This window comes from Chelonoidis abingdonii, chromosome 2 (assembly GCF_003597395.2).
Source record: "Chelonoidis abingdonii isolate Lonesome George chromosome 2, CheloAbing_2.0, whole genome shotgun sequence".
Lineage (NCBI taxonomy): Eukaryota > Metazoa > Chordata > Testudines > Testudinidae > Chelonoidis > Chelonoidis abingdonii.
In genome coordinates, this window is record NC_133770.1 from 257,608,489 (window position 1) to 257,621,354 (window position 12,866).

Here is a 12,866-nt window from a genome sequence, read left to right on the forward strand (position 1 = left end):
CCTGTTCATGTAGGATGCTGATAATAATTGGAGCCATTCCCTGGCTGCTACTGCAAGCTCAAGTCAGTGGTGAAACTGAGATTAGAATGTAGGAATGCGTGGCTTTCATTCAGATAGTACACTTGCTGCCTCTCTAAATGTATTGCCAAAATTCATTAATTTATGATGAATGACTGAAGAGTATTGTTGCAGTTGTCACTTTGAATAATATGTATTTTTAGTTGATTTACTGTTTCCTAGATTTGAAATATTAATTGTAGATTTGGCAATATCAGTGGCCGGATATCAAATATTGCAATGTTGGAAATAAGCTATTATTGACTCTCTGAATTTCAAACTTTATTCAAACAATAAATATGGAAAAAATTCTCAGGTTTACAGACATATGTTCAAAACTAATGAGCTGTAGATTTAATACCTTGCAGTCCATTGAACTATTTAACATTTCTGAGATCAATATTTTATTTCCTTTATTTTACATAATATGAAGGAACTTATCATGTTTGAGAAAACTATTATTTTTAAAAAAAAAATGATGTATATTTTGTATTTGAGGTTATGAACTATTTGATAGGGAATTTCAAATTGTGATTTAGAGATCTAATAGACTAGGGAACTGTACCATATTATGTATTTTAATAAGTGTTTTATTACTCTTTTCTGTTTCCTTTTTTCTTCCTAAAGAATTTAATTAAAAGAATAAATGTAATATTTAGAAATAGATATTACTCAGCTGCACAACATGGAATATGTTAGGCTTTGACAATCCCTTACAAATGAAATGAAATGTGACATAGTACGTCATGTTTCTCATAATATGTGAAATATTTATTTAATCAAACACAATAAAACATTATTTTGCTCCCACCGCTGTATATTTTAAAGCTGTCTCTGTTCAACAGGCTCTCTCCAGGTCTTTATTTCCTGCCATGGTTACTGTAACTCCTCCCCTCTGTCCTCTCCGACGTTTATATCACCCCTTCCACATCATACAAATTGCAACCTCAAAATGATCATTGCTCTGGTCACACCCTTCTCCACTGACTCCTGCCGTCTTCCACTACAGCAAGTTCAAGATCTTTGTCCTTACCTGCTAGGCTCTATGTCACCCTGTCTCTCCTTAACTAATAGCCTAATATTTTATTGCATAGTTCTCTGCCTCCTGAGTTCACCAGGGATGTCAACCTTGACCCCCTGTTTGTCCTCTTCTCCCACAATCATCTCTGTCCTTTCTGTCAGGCTGCTCCCTCTGCACGGAATACTCTTGCTGAACTGTTACATGAGGGCCCTCTCCTCATTCATATCTCACTTTATTTGAGTTATTAAACAAAACACTGTTTATTCCATCATGTTGTCCATTAGCCTTTCTAAATTACATTGTAATTTTATTGATAATATCCCATCCTGTCTCTCTCAGACCCAGTCTTGGTATCCCCCAGTAATGTCATGTCTTAAATAAGTTTATAAGCTCCTTCTGGATAGGATCGTGTCTTCTCTGCATTTTACAAGCTTCTCATGGCTAGGTCTTCTTGCTGTTGTGAGGTACCTAGCATACACTTGTGCACTAAAATATTTTTATTAACTATAGAATGATACATGTCTCCTCAATTATTTGGAACCTTGTTGTGAGTAGGAGTGTAGTCAAAGTAGATCTCCAATACTACCGGGGGGTGGGGGGGCAGGGAATGCTCCAGATCAAGCAATGACCTTTCCTATACCCCTTCCTTCTAACATGCCCCACCTCTGAGAAAAGTGTCACTGCCAGATGCTTTCTCTGCTCGTTAGCCTAGAATGAAGCCAAATTCCCTATATGAGAAAACCTTTCAAGGCACTGAAACAAAGCAGACTAACTGGATCCTAGTTCCTGAAGATTCCAGTGCTGTATGCAGAATCCTGTAGTGGCATAGGGCTGTCCTAAAGCCTCCTGCATCACCCCTGCTTCCAGCCACCAGCACAAGGGATGCTGCTAAAAGCAAGGGGGAAAGCTAAGGCATGGAGCATCACCATTAGCTTGCAATAATCCTGATGCTGCTTGAAACCATGCTGGAGATGGGTTGCAGGACTGAAGAGTTTCTGAGGGCTCCTTTCTGGTCCCTCCTGCTTAGCTCTGCCCAGTGTTCCTTGGACCATATGGTTTTAACCTGCTATTGCTGACTCAATTCAGTATTGACATAGATGGTGGGTGTAAATTACACGTTGTTAAGTCATTGCAAATTGACGCAATATAATGTAAGCCATTGTAAGAGAGTGTAAACTGGGATAACTTACACAGTCAGGGGGTTGTAGCAGGAAGTGTAACCAAAAGGAGCATAAAAGAAACTATAATAAACCAAAGCTTCATCCTCCTTCTCTTTCCTTCTAGAACTGTGCAGACTTTGGTAGAGGGCTCTCAAAAGCAAAAAGTATGACAGCAAGGTGTCTGCAACCTCCACTTCATCAGCATGCCCACAGCTGGCCAGCATAGCCCCCAACAGTGGGCAGTGCTGTTGACAGGGTGGCTGTTCTAACTACCGGGAAGAAGGAGCAAGAAGAAGTTGCTCTCAGCCTCTACTGACTAGTCTCCTAGGGAGCCTCCAGCAAACATGAAACTGGCCCAATTGAGAGATGTTCCAGAGGAGTGAGGCAGTGAAAACAAAGTCAGCTGTCTCCCATGGAAAAAGCCTTCTGGGATAGAAGGGGCCAGGCCGGCACAGTGAGATGCATGCCAAGAAAGATAAATTATAGTGGCAACTATACTTAAGGTTACTGCAGGACTTCCTCTGCAGTATGGGACACGGGTCACTTGCATGTTTAAACTAGCGTAAATGGTGAATTGTCTATAACCTAAAGTCTTTAAACCATGATTTGAGGACTTCAGTAACTCAGACAGACGTTAGGAGTTTATTACAGGAGTGGGTTGGTGAAATTCTGTGGCCTGCAATGTGCAGGAGGTCAGACTAGCTGATAACAATGGTCCCTTCCTACCTTTAAGTCTATGAGACTTCGTTTTAGAGATTGACATTTTTAATTCCCCTAAAATAGATATGCTTAGTCAGATTCCTTTCAAATTTGGTGTTCCTCAGGAGGGTGCAGTATAGAGTTAGTGACCTAAATATGAGCTCTTTTGAGTTAGGTTTTGTGAAGATATAACCCCACACAAACAACCCTTTTTCAAAGAGTTTCTAGGTGAGTTTTTTTGTGCTTAGAGCTAGAGACCAAACTACTGATGTGTCAAAATGGTCTCAGTCTGTCAAGTTTTACTCAGGGTAATGCATGGCACCCACTAAGTCTTTGGCAGACCCACACTGAGAATGTATTTATAAAAACTGTACATTTTCTTAATGTGGATGTGTAGATGTACAAACTGGAAGGATTACAGTGTCCACACACCAATAAAGAAAAAAATGTTCGGGTTTCTATGTAGCCACTTTATACTTGCCTGGGCAGTTTGAGGAAATTTGCTGACATCATTGGCCCCAGTGAACACCCCATCATTGACATTTCTAGTCCAAATTTTTGTACTCTTGTGGCAGTAAAGATTTGATAACTCATGTTGCTGCTTGCTACAAGCTCTCTCTGTGATAATGTAATGTGTTTGTATTTTATGGGGATATTTACCGTGAATAGCAGAATAGTAAGCAGACAGTCTATCTACAACTTTTGTTTTGAGCGCAGAGGAGTTGGACCAAGAGCACTTTGGGGAAGGAACCAGGTGTAGAGGACAGGGACAAAGCACATGGCTGTGGAGAATATGGACAGGGAGGACGTGGTAGGCAAGCCTTGGATTGGTTGTTTGAGAAAAATCCATATTTTACTAGCCCCTTTTGAAACTTAACATTCGGTGGATGACTTCCAAGCCAGAGAAAATCCAGCTCATTCTTTGAAAGCTATGTTGGTTCTGCACTGCTAATTGTAGTAGAAGGTAGAAAAAATTATTCTTGTCAGTAAACTAATTAGATACGATTCAATAAACACTGGGAACTTATTTGCTGAGTATGATGCTATCATTTTAAAATAGTCACTTTTTAGAAAAGAACCACTTTTAAGTATGGAAAGTTCTAAACATTTTTACTGTACCTGTAATAACTATTAAGTATAATTAAAGTTGAAAGCCACACAATCATACTCAATTCTGCTGCAGGACTGTGGAACAGTTTTGCAGCCAGTGCTGTAAAGTACCTTATGTCAGCCAAGTGATAGTGTAGTCAATAGCCTAAACTACAATACTGTGTATGGCAACATTTGTGCAAAGTTACAGAACTCAGAAATGTACTATCAGTCTGAGAAACAGGACCAACAAATAGATACGACAGCTACAACATTGCACCCCTCATCATTTTCACTAATATATAAAACTTATCAAAAATAAAACCAACAGCTTGGGACGTAAGAAAAGTAAACTTTTGCCTATGGACACCAAACTTTTTACAGTAGTTCTGTAGGTAATACACCTCAAAGATATCAAAGCTAGTCTACATACTTCAACTCTTTTGACTTTTCTGGATACCTTAGTGTGATATTTTTTTCTGACACAAAAGTTACATAGACTATTCTATGTGTATTTTGTAAATTTTAGATGTAGACAACAAAAGCTTGTTTTTTCTACATTATGTTTTATTCACTACCTTATGAAGATTTGAAACTATGGGCCAAAGTCACACTTTTGCCTTTTCTACATTAGGACAGTGAACCATTGCTGACAGTGGTTTTTCAGCTACAGAATCCCCGAGATGCAGCACTGAGGACAGATTGAGAGCTAAGATATTTTCAATACTATTTCAGAAAGTGTGATTGAAATGACTCCTTCTTTGCAACACCCTAGCCACTGCATCCCAAGTAATATTAACCAGAGAAATGGGCAAGCAGTGTACACTGCTGAGAGAAAGAAAGATCGCTGTTCTAGCCTGCACTTGAGAACAAACTGGTCCCCAGCATAAGCCATCCTACTCCCATTGGTCATTATCCTGGGCTCAGGGATGAATTGTCCCCACAAGTCCAACTGCGCAGGGTTAAAGGGTAATACAAAAACCTGTAACCATGACCTGTGTAATCCTTCTGCCCGGTGGGGTTGGCAGCAACAAGGGCCAAGTTCAATATCCAAGGGTCCCTCTTAACAATATAATACAGAACTGGCCTCCACCCAGTAATCTGGGAAAATTAAAAACCACCCCTGGGCACCTCTCAGGCCTGGTCTACACTGGGGGGGGGGAGGGGTGTCAGTGTAAGATACGCAACTTCAGCTATGGGAATAGCATAGCTGAAGTCGACATATCTTATTTTGACGTATCTCTTGTCCTCACAGTGCGGGATTGATGGCCGCACCTCCCCCATCGACTTCGCTTCCACCTCTCGCCCTGGTGGAGTTCCAGAGTCGACGGGAGCACATTCAGGGATCAATTTATCACATCTAGATGAGACGAAATATATCGATCCCCAAGAGATCGATCGCTACCCGCCAATCCAGCGGGTAGTATGGACGTACCCTCAGAGGTAATACTTCCCCACTCAGAACACTGAGTCTGTGTATAGCAAAGACAACTTTTAATAAGAAGGGGAAAGGAACATAGCATTAATTTGGAAAAACACCACAACCATGATTCAAACACATCTGACTATGAGCAAAATACAAACCAAAAATTGATCACTTTGGCAATACAGCTCTGTCTGCTCATACGTAAGCAGAGGGGTGTGTTCATGTAAACACAGTCCAGTCCTGAAGCCTTTTCCCCTTCCCAGCTCATCACTAGCTGTCAGGGGATGGATTATCCAAATGCTGCCTACATCTAAAATACCTTTTCAATACACAAAGATGTTATATATTGGAACATTCCAGAGCTGAATGATATAATGTGGGCAAGGGGAAAAGTCTAACACTCCAATTTTGAGCGCTGTATGGCTGAGATAACTTTAAAGTTATGACATTCAAGGAATGATTCTCAGTGACACTAAAGGCTCTTTATGATACTCTGGCTGCAGTTGGGAAAAACAGCCCCTTAAGAATGTCCCGTGTGCCTTCCCAACCGGCGCAGTGCTAGTATTAGAGGAATATACTGATCCTAGACCCTAACATAAAGTGAAGACTGGGATTTGGTATAACCAGGATGCATTATGGGTATTCACTGCTTCTCAGGGCTCACAGGGGGCCTTAAGAAGCAAAGTATATGACAAAGCAGCCCTGAAATTTCTCTAACATACACCAGGGACCAGATGGTTCCCTGCATAGCCCCAGAATATGAGGAGCACAAAGATGGCTTTAAAGTCTGTCCCAAGCAAAGCAATAGAACGACTGAAGCTATGTACTGGGTCTCGAGGACGCAATTTCCAACTTGAATAGACATACCCACGCTAGCTCTGATCAAGTGCTCACACTAAAAATCAAAGCATACCTGAAGCCACGCAAGCAGCAGGGGGGACTAGCTGCTTTGTGTACAATCATGCAGGCATGTACTCAGGGCAATTAGTTCAGCCTGCACTCATGCGCTCACTACTGCATTTCTATTTTTAGCATGGTACCTTGATCAGAGTTAGCATGGGTATGCCTACTTGAGCTGGAACATATACCCTATAGCTCCAATGTAAACATACCCTGAGAATCAAGACTTGTATCTATAGTGAAGCTGTTACTGCTCCAGGCATGAATCTTGCCTATTCTGGACCTCAGGGAGGTGTAATTTTGAGAAGAAATTCCACATTTGAGGAGGTAAGGAGAAAACATTTTCCAACAGGTTGCTTAAAAAAAATTAATGAGGGCTACTTGAAATTGCTTAGGGGATTAGAATATTAGTGAGATGGATTACTGAGCAGAGAGCAGGGCAGGTAGTCATGTCTTTATAATTTACCACATCGCTCCACAGCTTTATCACATGCATATCACCTGTGTGTGTGTGGAAGAGGTGTGTGGAAGAGAAAGTCTTGTCACTCTGGGCCATTTTATAGTCTTAATTTTATATACATAGCATCCTCTCCTTACCTCTGCTAGCTGACATGGAATCACCTTATTCCAATCAAAGTGAACCTGCACTGTCCACTGAGATTACTATAGACACCACTTATTGGCACATTAGTGGATGGCTGATATCGAAGAGTTGTGTAATTCCTACAACTTGCACTTTCATTTCCATTTGAAATGAGTTCAAAGATACCAAGGTCACTCCTAAATGTGCATTCCCAGCACTACAAAACTTTGTAAACTTGCTCCTGGAAAGCTCATGGGCTGAGTACATTTTTAAGAACAGTGGATATTCAGAGGCTTTAGTGAAGAGAGCTATAGAAATACCTATATATAAATTAAATTTAATGTATTATATAAGTGGATCTTTTGTTTATCTTCTGTCTCCTTTTTGGTTGCATTAAACCCTATTTGTGACGTGATCTGCATTTATTTTCATAAGAGAGAGCATCCCCACTTCTCCTACTCTGGTCCTTAGTCACAATGTGTGGGCAGAAAGAAAATGTCACTCACATTCCATTAAATGCCACAACAAAATAAAAAAGAAAACTATTGACCTGATAAATAGATAAATACTACTACAATTATGTCATGTACTCTTTTCCATAACTGAACTGTGTCCTCAAAATGTTAATAGGAAACATGATGTTTATATCTATAGTTCATTTCACCCCATTCAAACAACAAGGAGAAGATTGATAATAGGGGTCTAATTTATTTGATAGGCAGCACTTGTTCATTTAAAATACAAATGAGGGGGTGCGGGGGAAGGAAGCAGTAGAGGCCTGATCCTGTTCGTATTGAAGAAAAGATTCCCACTGACTACAATGGGAGTTGGATTAGGCCCTTGGGTTGCTAGCAATGCAGTATCTGAATTTTGTATTTTCTCTTGTTGTTGAAAAGCAGTCATTTGCTGCCCTCTAGAAGTAGATTACTGCATATACTCTACTTCTATGAAACACTCTTGCCGTCTTTAGACGGCCATCTGAGTTTAAATGAAAATACATATGACAATGCAAAACAATATGGAAATGTTCATTGTTTTTAAGTACTCTGGATAAATAGTAAGACTTATAGTGCAATATATAAAACTTTTAATTTAAAGAAACTAACTTGTGAAGTTTACCCACTGCTACTTTCCTTTGACTTCACTGGATGTTGGATCAGGGCCTAGAAGAAGAAACATATAGGTGTGATAAAATGTGGGTTATCCCAGAATTTCAGGTTCATAGTATTTTGGTAACATATTCACGGTAATCTGGTAACCTACAGCAGATCATGTTACTTTGTGTCACTATTGGAATTATTGCACACAAATCTACTTCCAGGAATCAGGTTACATAAATGGTTAATCCTGAAATTGTGGAGTCAGTTCCTGAGGTACCTCCTCCATTATTTCTCCTGGGAACAATAAGCAACAGTTTTCCCTTAGTTACACTGTGTAAACCCAGTGACCTCAACAGGGTTGCAAAGGTGTAATTAAAGGGAAAATTTGACCCAGTGTGAAAAAATATCTTGCCACTTCTTTAAATACATTTGCAGAAGTTAATTGGTTAGAAGGGTGAAGGGAGAAAGAGGATGAAGAGGGGGTAATGGCAGTAAGAGGTTACATCAAGATGGGATTTATTTTTTGATTCAATTTGTTCCCTGTCGAGTTTATTCAAAAGCTCTTGCTGCAGTAACAAGTGTGACTGTCTAATTCTAGATTATTTGCTGGTATCTGATGCCATTTTACATGTCAAAGCCCTGCATGTTCCCCTCATTGCAGAGAAAGTCCACCAAAACCCAAAATAAATTTAAAAAATTACTCATAATTAAAACTGCACACTTCGTTGCAAAATCAGAAGTTAGACAACTTCCAAGAAAAATTTTTCTTAGGGACATTTTTTTTGTAAAAGGGGCTTGTTTTCCAGGGAATATTAGCCTATTCTTAGCACCAGGTGGTCTTTATTTTTATAAACCACACACTTAGCTACAGCTCCTGGGCATGTCATGCCATCTAGGTGCATTGTGATGATACAAAAAAGAAAGGGGCTTTGTTAGACTCTGCTAAAATTACCAGGTGTTAGCTCAGCATGCTCAGAACTAGAAGTGATTTTTCAGTCCCATGTAATTTTTTTGTGTTTTATTCCCCCTCTCCAAACCTAATTAGGGGCCTACTCCTCAGTAAGGTCTAATTGCATGTCGGTTTTGGAAGGATTTTGTTCAGTTGTTTAAGTTATTAGTGAGAAAAAAAATAAAATCCTGGAAAAATATCTGATTCTTGCCAACCTTTCATAGATCCAAGAATGCTTAAAGGGATTGTCTTCAGATTTAAAAACAAATCTCCCTCATCTCTTGGCAAAAGTTAAAGGGAGATTTGGGTGTGAAAATGGGTGCTTAAAAGAAAAACCCTGATATAAGCTCAATTATCTTGTAATCATTAATATTATTAATACCACCTAGCTCTAATATAGCACCTCTCAGCAATAAATTTTAAAGCACTTTTACAGAGGTCAGTATCACTATTCTCATTTTAATTATGGGGAAACTGAAGCACAGTGAGGAAGTCATTTGCCCAAGGTCACCCACCATTCCAACGATGAAGCCAGGACTAGAACCCAGGTCTCCTGAATCCCACTCCAGTGTCCTAGCCACCATGTGGCAATGATATAAAGATTTTTCATAAGGGAAGCGTTTATTATCATGCTATCAACACAAATTGAAAAGTTACAGCTGAAATTTTCAAGAATACGAACACACCTCTACCCCATAACACCACCCATTATAACACAAATTCGGATATAACATGGTAAAGCAGCGCTCCAGGGGTGTGAGGCTGCGTGCTCTGGCAGATCAAATCAAGTTCAATATAACGCAGTTTCACCTATAATGCGGTAAGATTTTTTGGCTCCCACGGACAGCATTATATCAAGGTAGAGGTGTACTGTCCCAGTAGCTAGAACTGCCAGTTACTATTTATCTAAGCCTTTATACCATGCTCATCTCTGTATTATCTGAGTTACGTGATCATATAGTGAACAATAGATTTGGTGGCCAAAATATTCCAAAAGAGACTAGTGGATGCCTGCATTTTTGTATGTCCAACCTGAATTTCAGGATGTGCTGGGGACCCGCCGTCTGAAAAATCAGGCCTTTTTGGGTTGTCTGAAGTTGGGCAACAAAAATCTGAAGCATCCAAATTCAGCAGCCACTTTGGAAAATCTTGGCTCATATCCATTCATAAAAGCAGCAAAGAATCCTGTGGCACCATATAGACTAACAGACGTTTTGGAGCATGAGCTTTTGTGCTCATGCTCCAAAACGTCTGTTAGTCTATATGGTGCCACAGGATTCTTTGCTGCTTTTACAGATCCAGACTAACACGGCTACCCCTCTGATACTTGACATCCATTCATAAAACAGTCACACAAGGTGGCAAAACTGAGAATGCTATTGGAGCCTTAAATCCAAAGTTTTTTTTTACTCCTGAGAAGTCAAGAAAGTTATTGCGCCATCTGCTACTTTTTGGTCACCATACCTGGAGCAAAGTATCAGAGGGGTAGCTGTGTTAGTCTGCATCCACAAAAACAAAGAGGAGCTGGTTGGCACCTTAAAGACTAACAGATTTATTTTGGCATAAGCTTTCATGGGTAAAAAACCCCACTTCTTCAGATAGTCTTTAAGGTGTCTCCGGACTCCTCCTTGTATATCTGGAATGTGTTTTCTTCTAACTTCTCTAATACTAACCACAGTGTTAGTAGCAATGCTAATGTTCCATATCTCCCAGAGCCATTCTGTATAGTGCTTCCTTTGAAAAGTTGAATCAGAAGTTCCAAGCATTTACCCAGCTATTGACTAGTCACTCACTTTAAAAGCTTGGTTGCAGGCGAGCATGGCATCAATTGCCAGTAGATGGGGAGGCTCACTCTCCTCATACATGAGTTTTATACTATTTTTTCTTGATTTGACTTCACTGGAATTACTGCCTGGTTTACATCAATGTAAGTGGCACAGGACCTGACCCTGGAGCAGGAGACTGTCTGGAATGTCATGCGGACAGCGGATCTAGCGGCACTTTGATACCCCAGAAGGGGAGGAATACACAGTGACGTGGATGGAGGGCTGAGTCACACAGAAGCAGTACAGTGAATCCTGGAGCGTAAGGGGTGGGGGGGATGCAGTGCAAACAGTTGCTGGAAGGGAGGTGTCAAACATGAAAGGACCTAATTCTCAGATGAAGTCACAAGGAAGTGCCCCAATGGCAAATGGACCCCATGACTCCAAGGTCCTGATATCACCTTTCTCCCTCCCCCCCGCCCCTTGCAGTGACCTTGGCATGCCAGAGGTCTGGGTTTAGCTGGGTGTGCCCCGCAGAAGGTACTGACTTTTTCAGGGGCGTGTACAAGGTGAGCTGGTTCCTTGGTCTGCTCCTTGGCCCCGTAGCCTTCCCAATCAATGGAGGTACCACAGCGTCCCTCATCATATCTGGGAATCTATAATCTTGTGGACAAAATACTTTTTCTTGCCTTTGAATCTGAACTGGAGGGGGAGGGAAGGGTTGTGTTTTGTTAGGGAAGGAATTATCAGACAATGATTTCAGGAGGAAAGCATAAATACAAAATGCAGCTTGAGGGATCAGGCAAGCCAAAGCTTGAAGGTTCATGGATTGATTTGTCTGCAGATTTGGTAAGGATCCACATACTGGTGCTCTATTTTGCAGATGAGTCAGCCTGTCTTGAGGTGTTTGACCAAAAGCTCCACCTTCTGTCCCACAGCAAAAAAGTGGGACTTTGCTGTTGGTGGCAGTCAGCATAACGCTTGTGTTGTCTTGGCTACATCAAGATGTCACTTTAGCTCCCCTTGGGTTTGTAGTATACCAGGTACATTGCTGCAGGAACAGTGGGTGCTGTGGGAAGTAGAAGATGAAAACAGGTGAAAATCATAGATAGCCAAAACATGGATTCATCTAGAGGTGTGGTCCTCATTATCATATGCAAATTCCACATGGAATCTGTCATCTTGGTGGAAATTTGTGAAGCACCCTAGTTACTATTCTAGTACTTGGTTCATCCTTTCTGGTTGGCCATGTGCGCGAATGATAGGTAGTTCAGTAGATATATTAAGACATTTCTAGTAAGTGCAACACCTCCTTTGAAACCATGACACAATCTGGGGTCCTTTGTTTGAAGTAGTGTGGTCTGAGAGGCTGTGGATGCAGAAATCATGGGAGATGAGGAAGCAGGTGGTGTCCTCAGCAGGGTGAGTTATGTGCAGGGGATAAAAAGTGCCATCTTTGTAAGCTGATCCATCATTGTCAAGATGGTACAGCAACCCTTAGATAGTGAAGCCCATGGTGATCTGGCCTCAAGGCCTTGCAGAGGTCTCAGCATGTATTAGCATTCCAAAGGATTTAGTTTGAGGTCACTTTATACAGGTACAGGTGTCATATATCCGACATAAGCCTGAACATCAGACCACAGTTTTGGCCAAAAGAATGATCAAAATGTTTGGCTTTTATCTGGCTGAAATGGCTCACCCAAGGGACATCTTGGCATAGGCAAAAAGCTTCCAGACAAGGGTTTTCCTGGGGGGACAAGTATGCTCATAACGATGAAGTATCAGAGAGGTAGCTGTGTTAGTCTGGATCCGTAAAAGCAGCAAAGAATGCTGTGGCATCTTATAGACTAACAGACTTCATAATGATGATGGAGTCAGTCTCTCTGTGTACTTTCAGGTGAGGGTTTGGTATCAGAGATTAGGAACTTCTGGGCAAAATCCAGGTGTGGTGCCTGGCTGGGAATCCCAGGAACCCTGGTCTGGGAGCCAAAAGGCAGTTGGTTTGGCAGTACTCTGAGCTAAATATCATTACGTACCATTGCCAGATGATACTTGGGTCACGCTTGGCCAGCCAGAGATTCCAAGTATCCCTTGGAAGGAGAGTGTCGGGATTGGATTA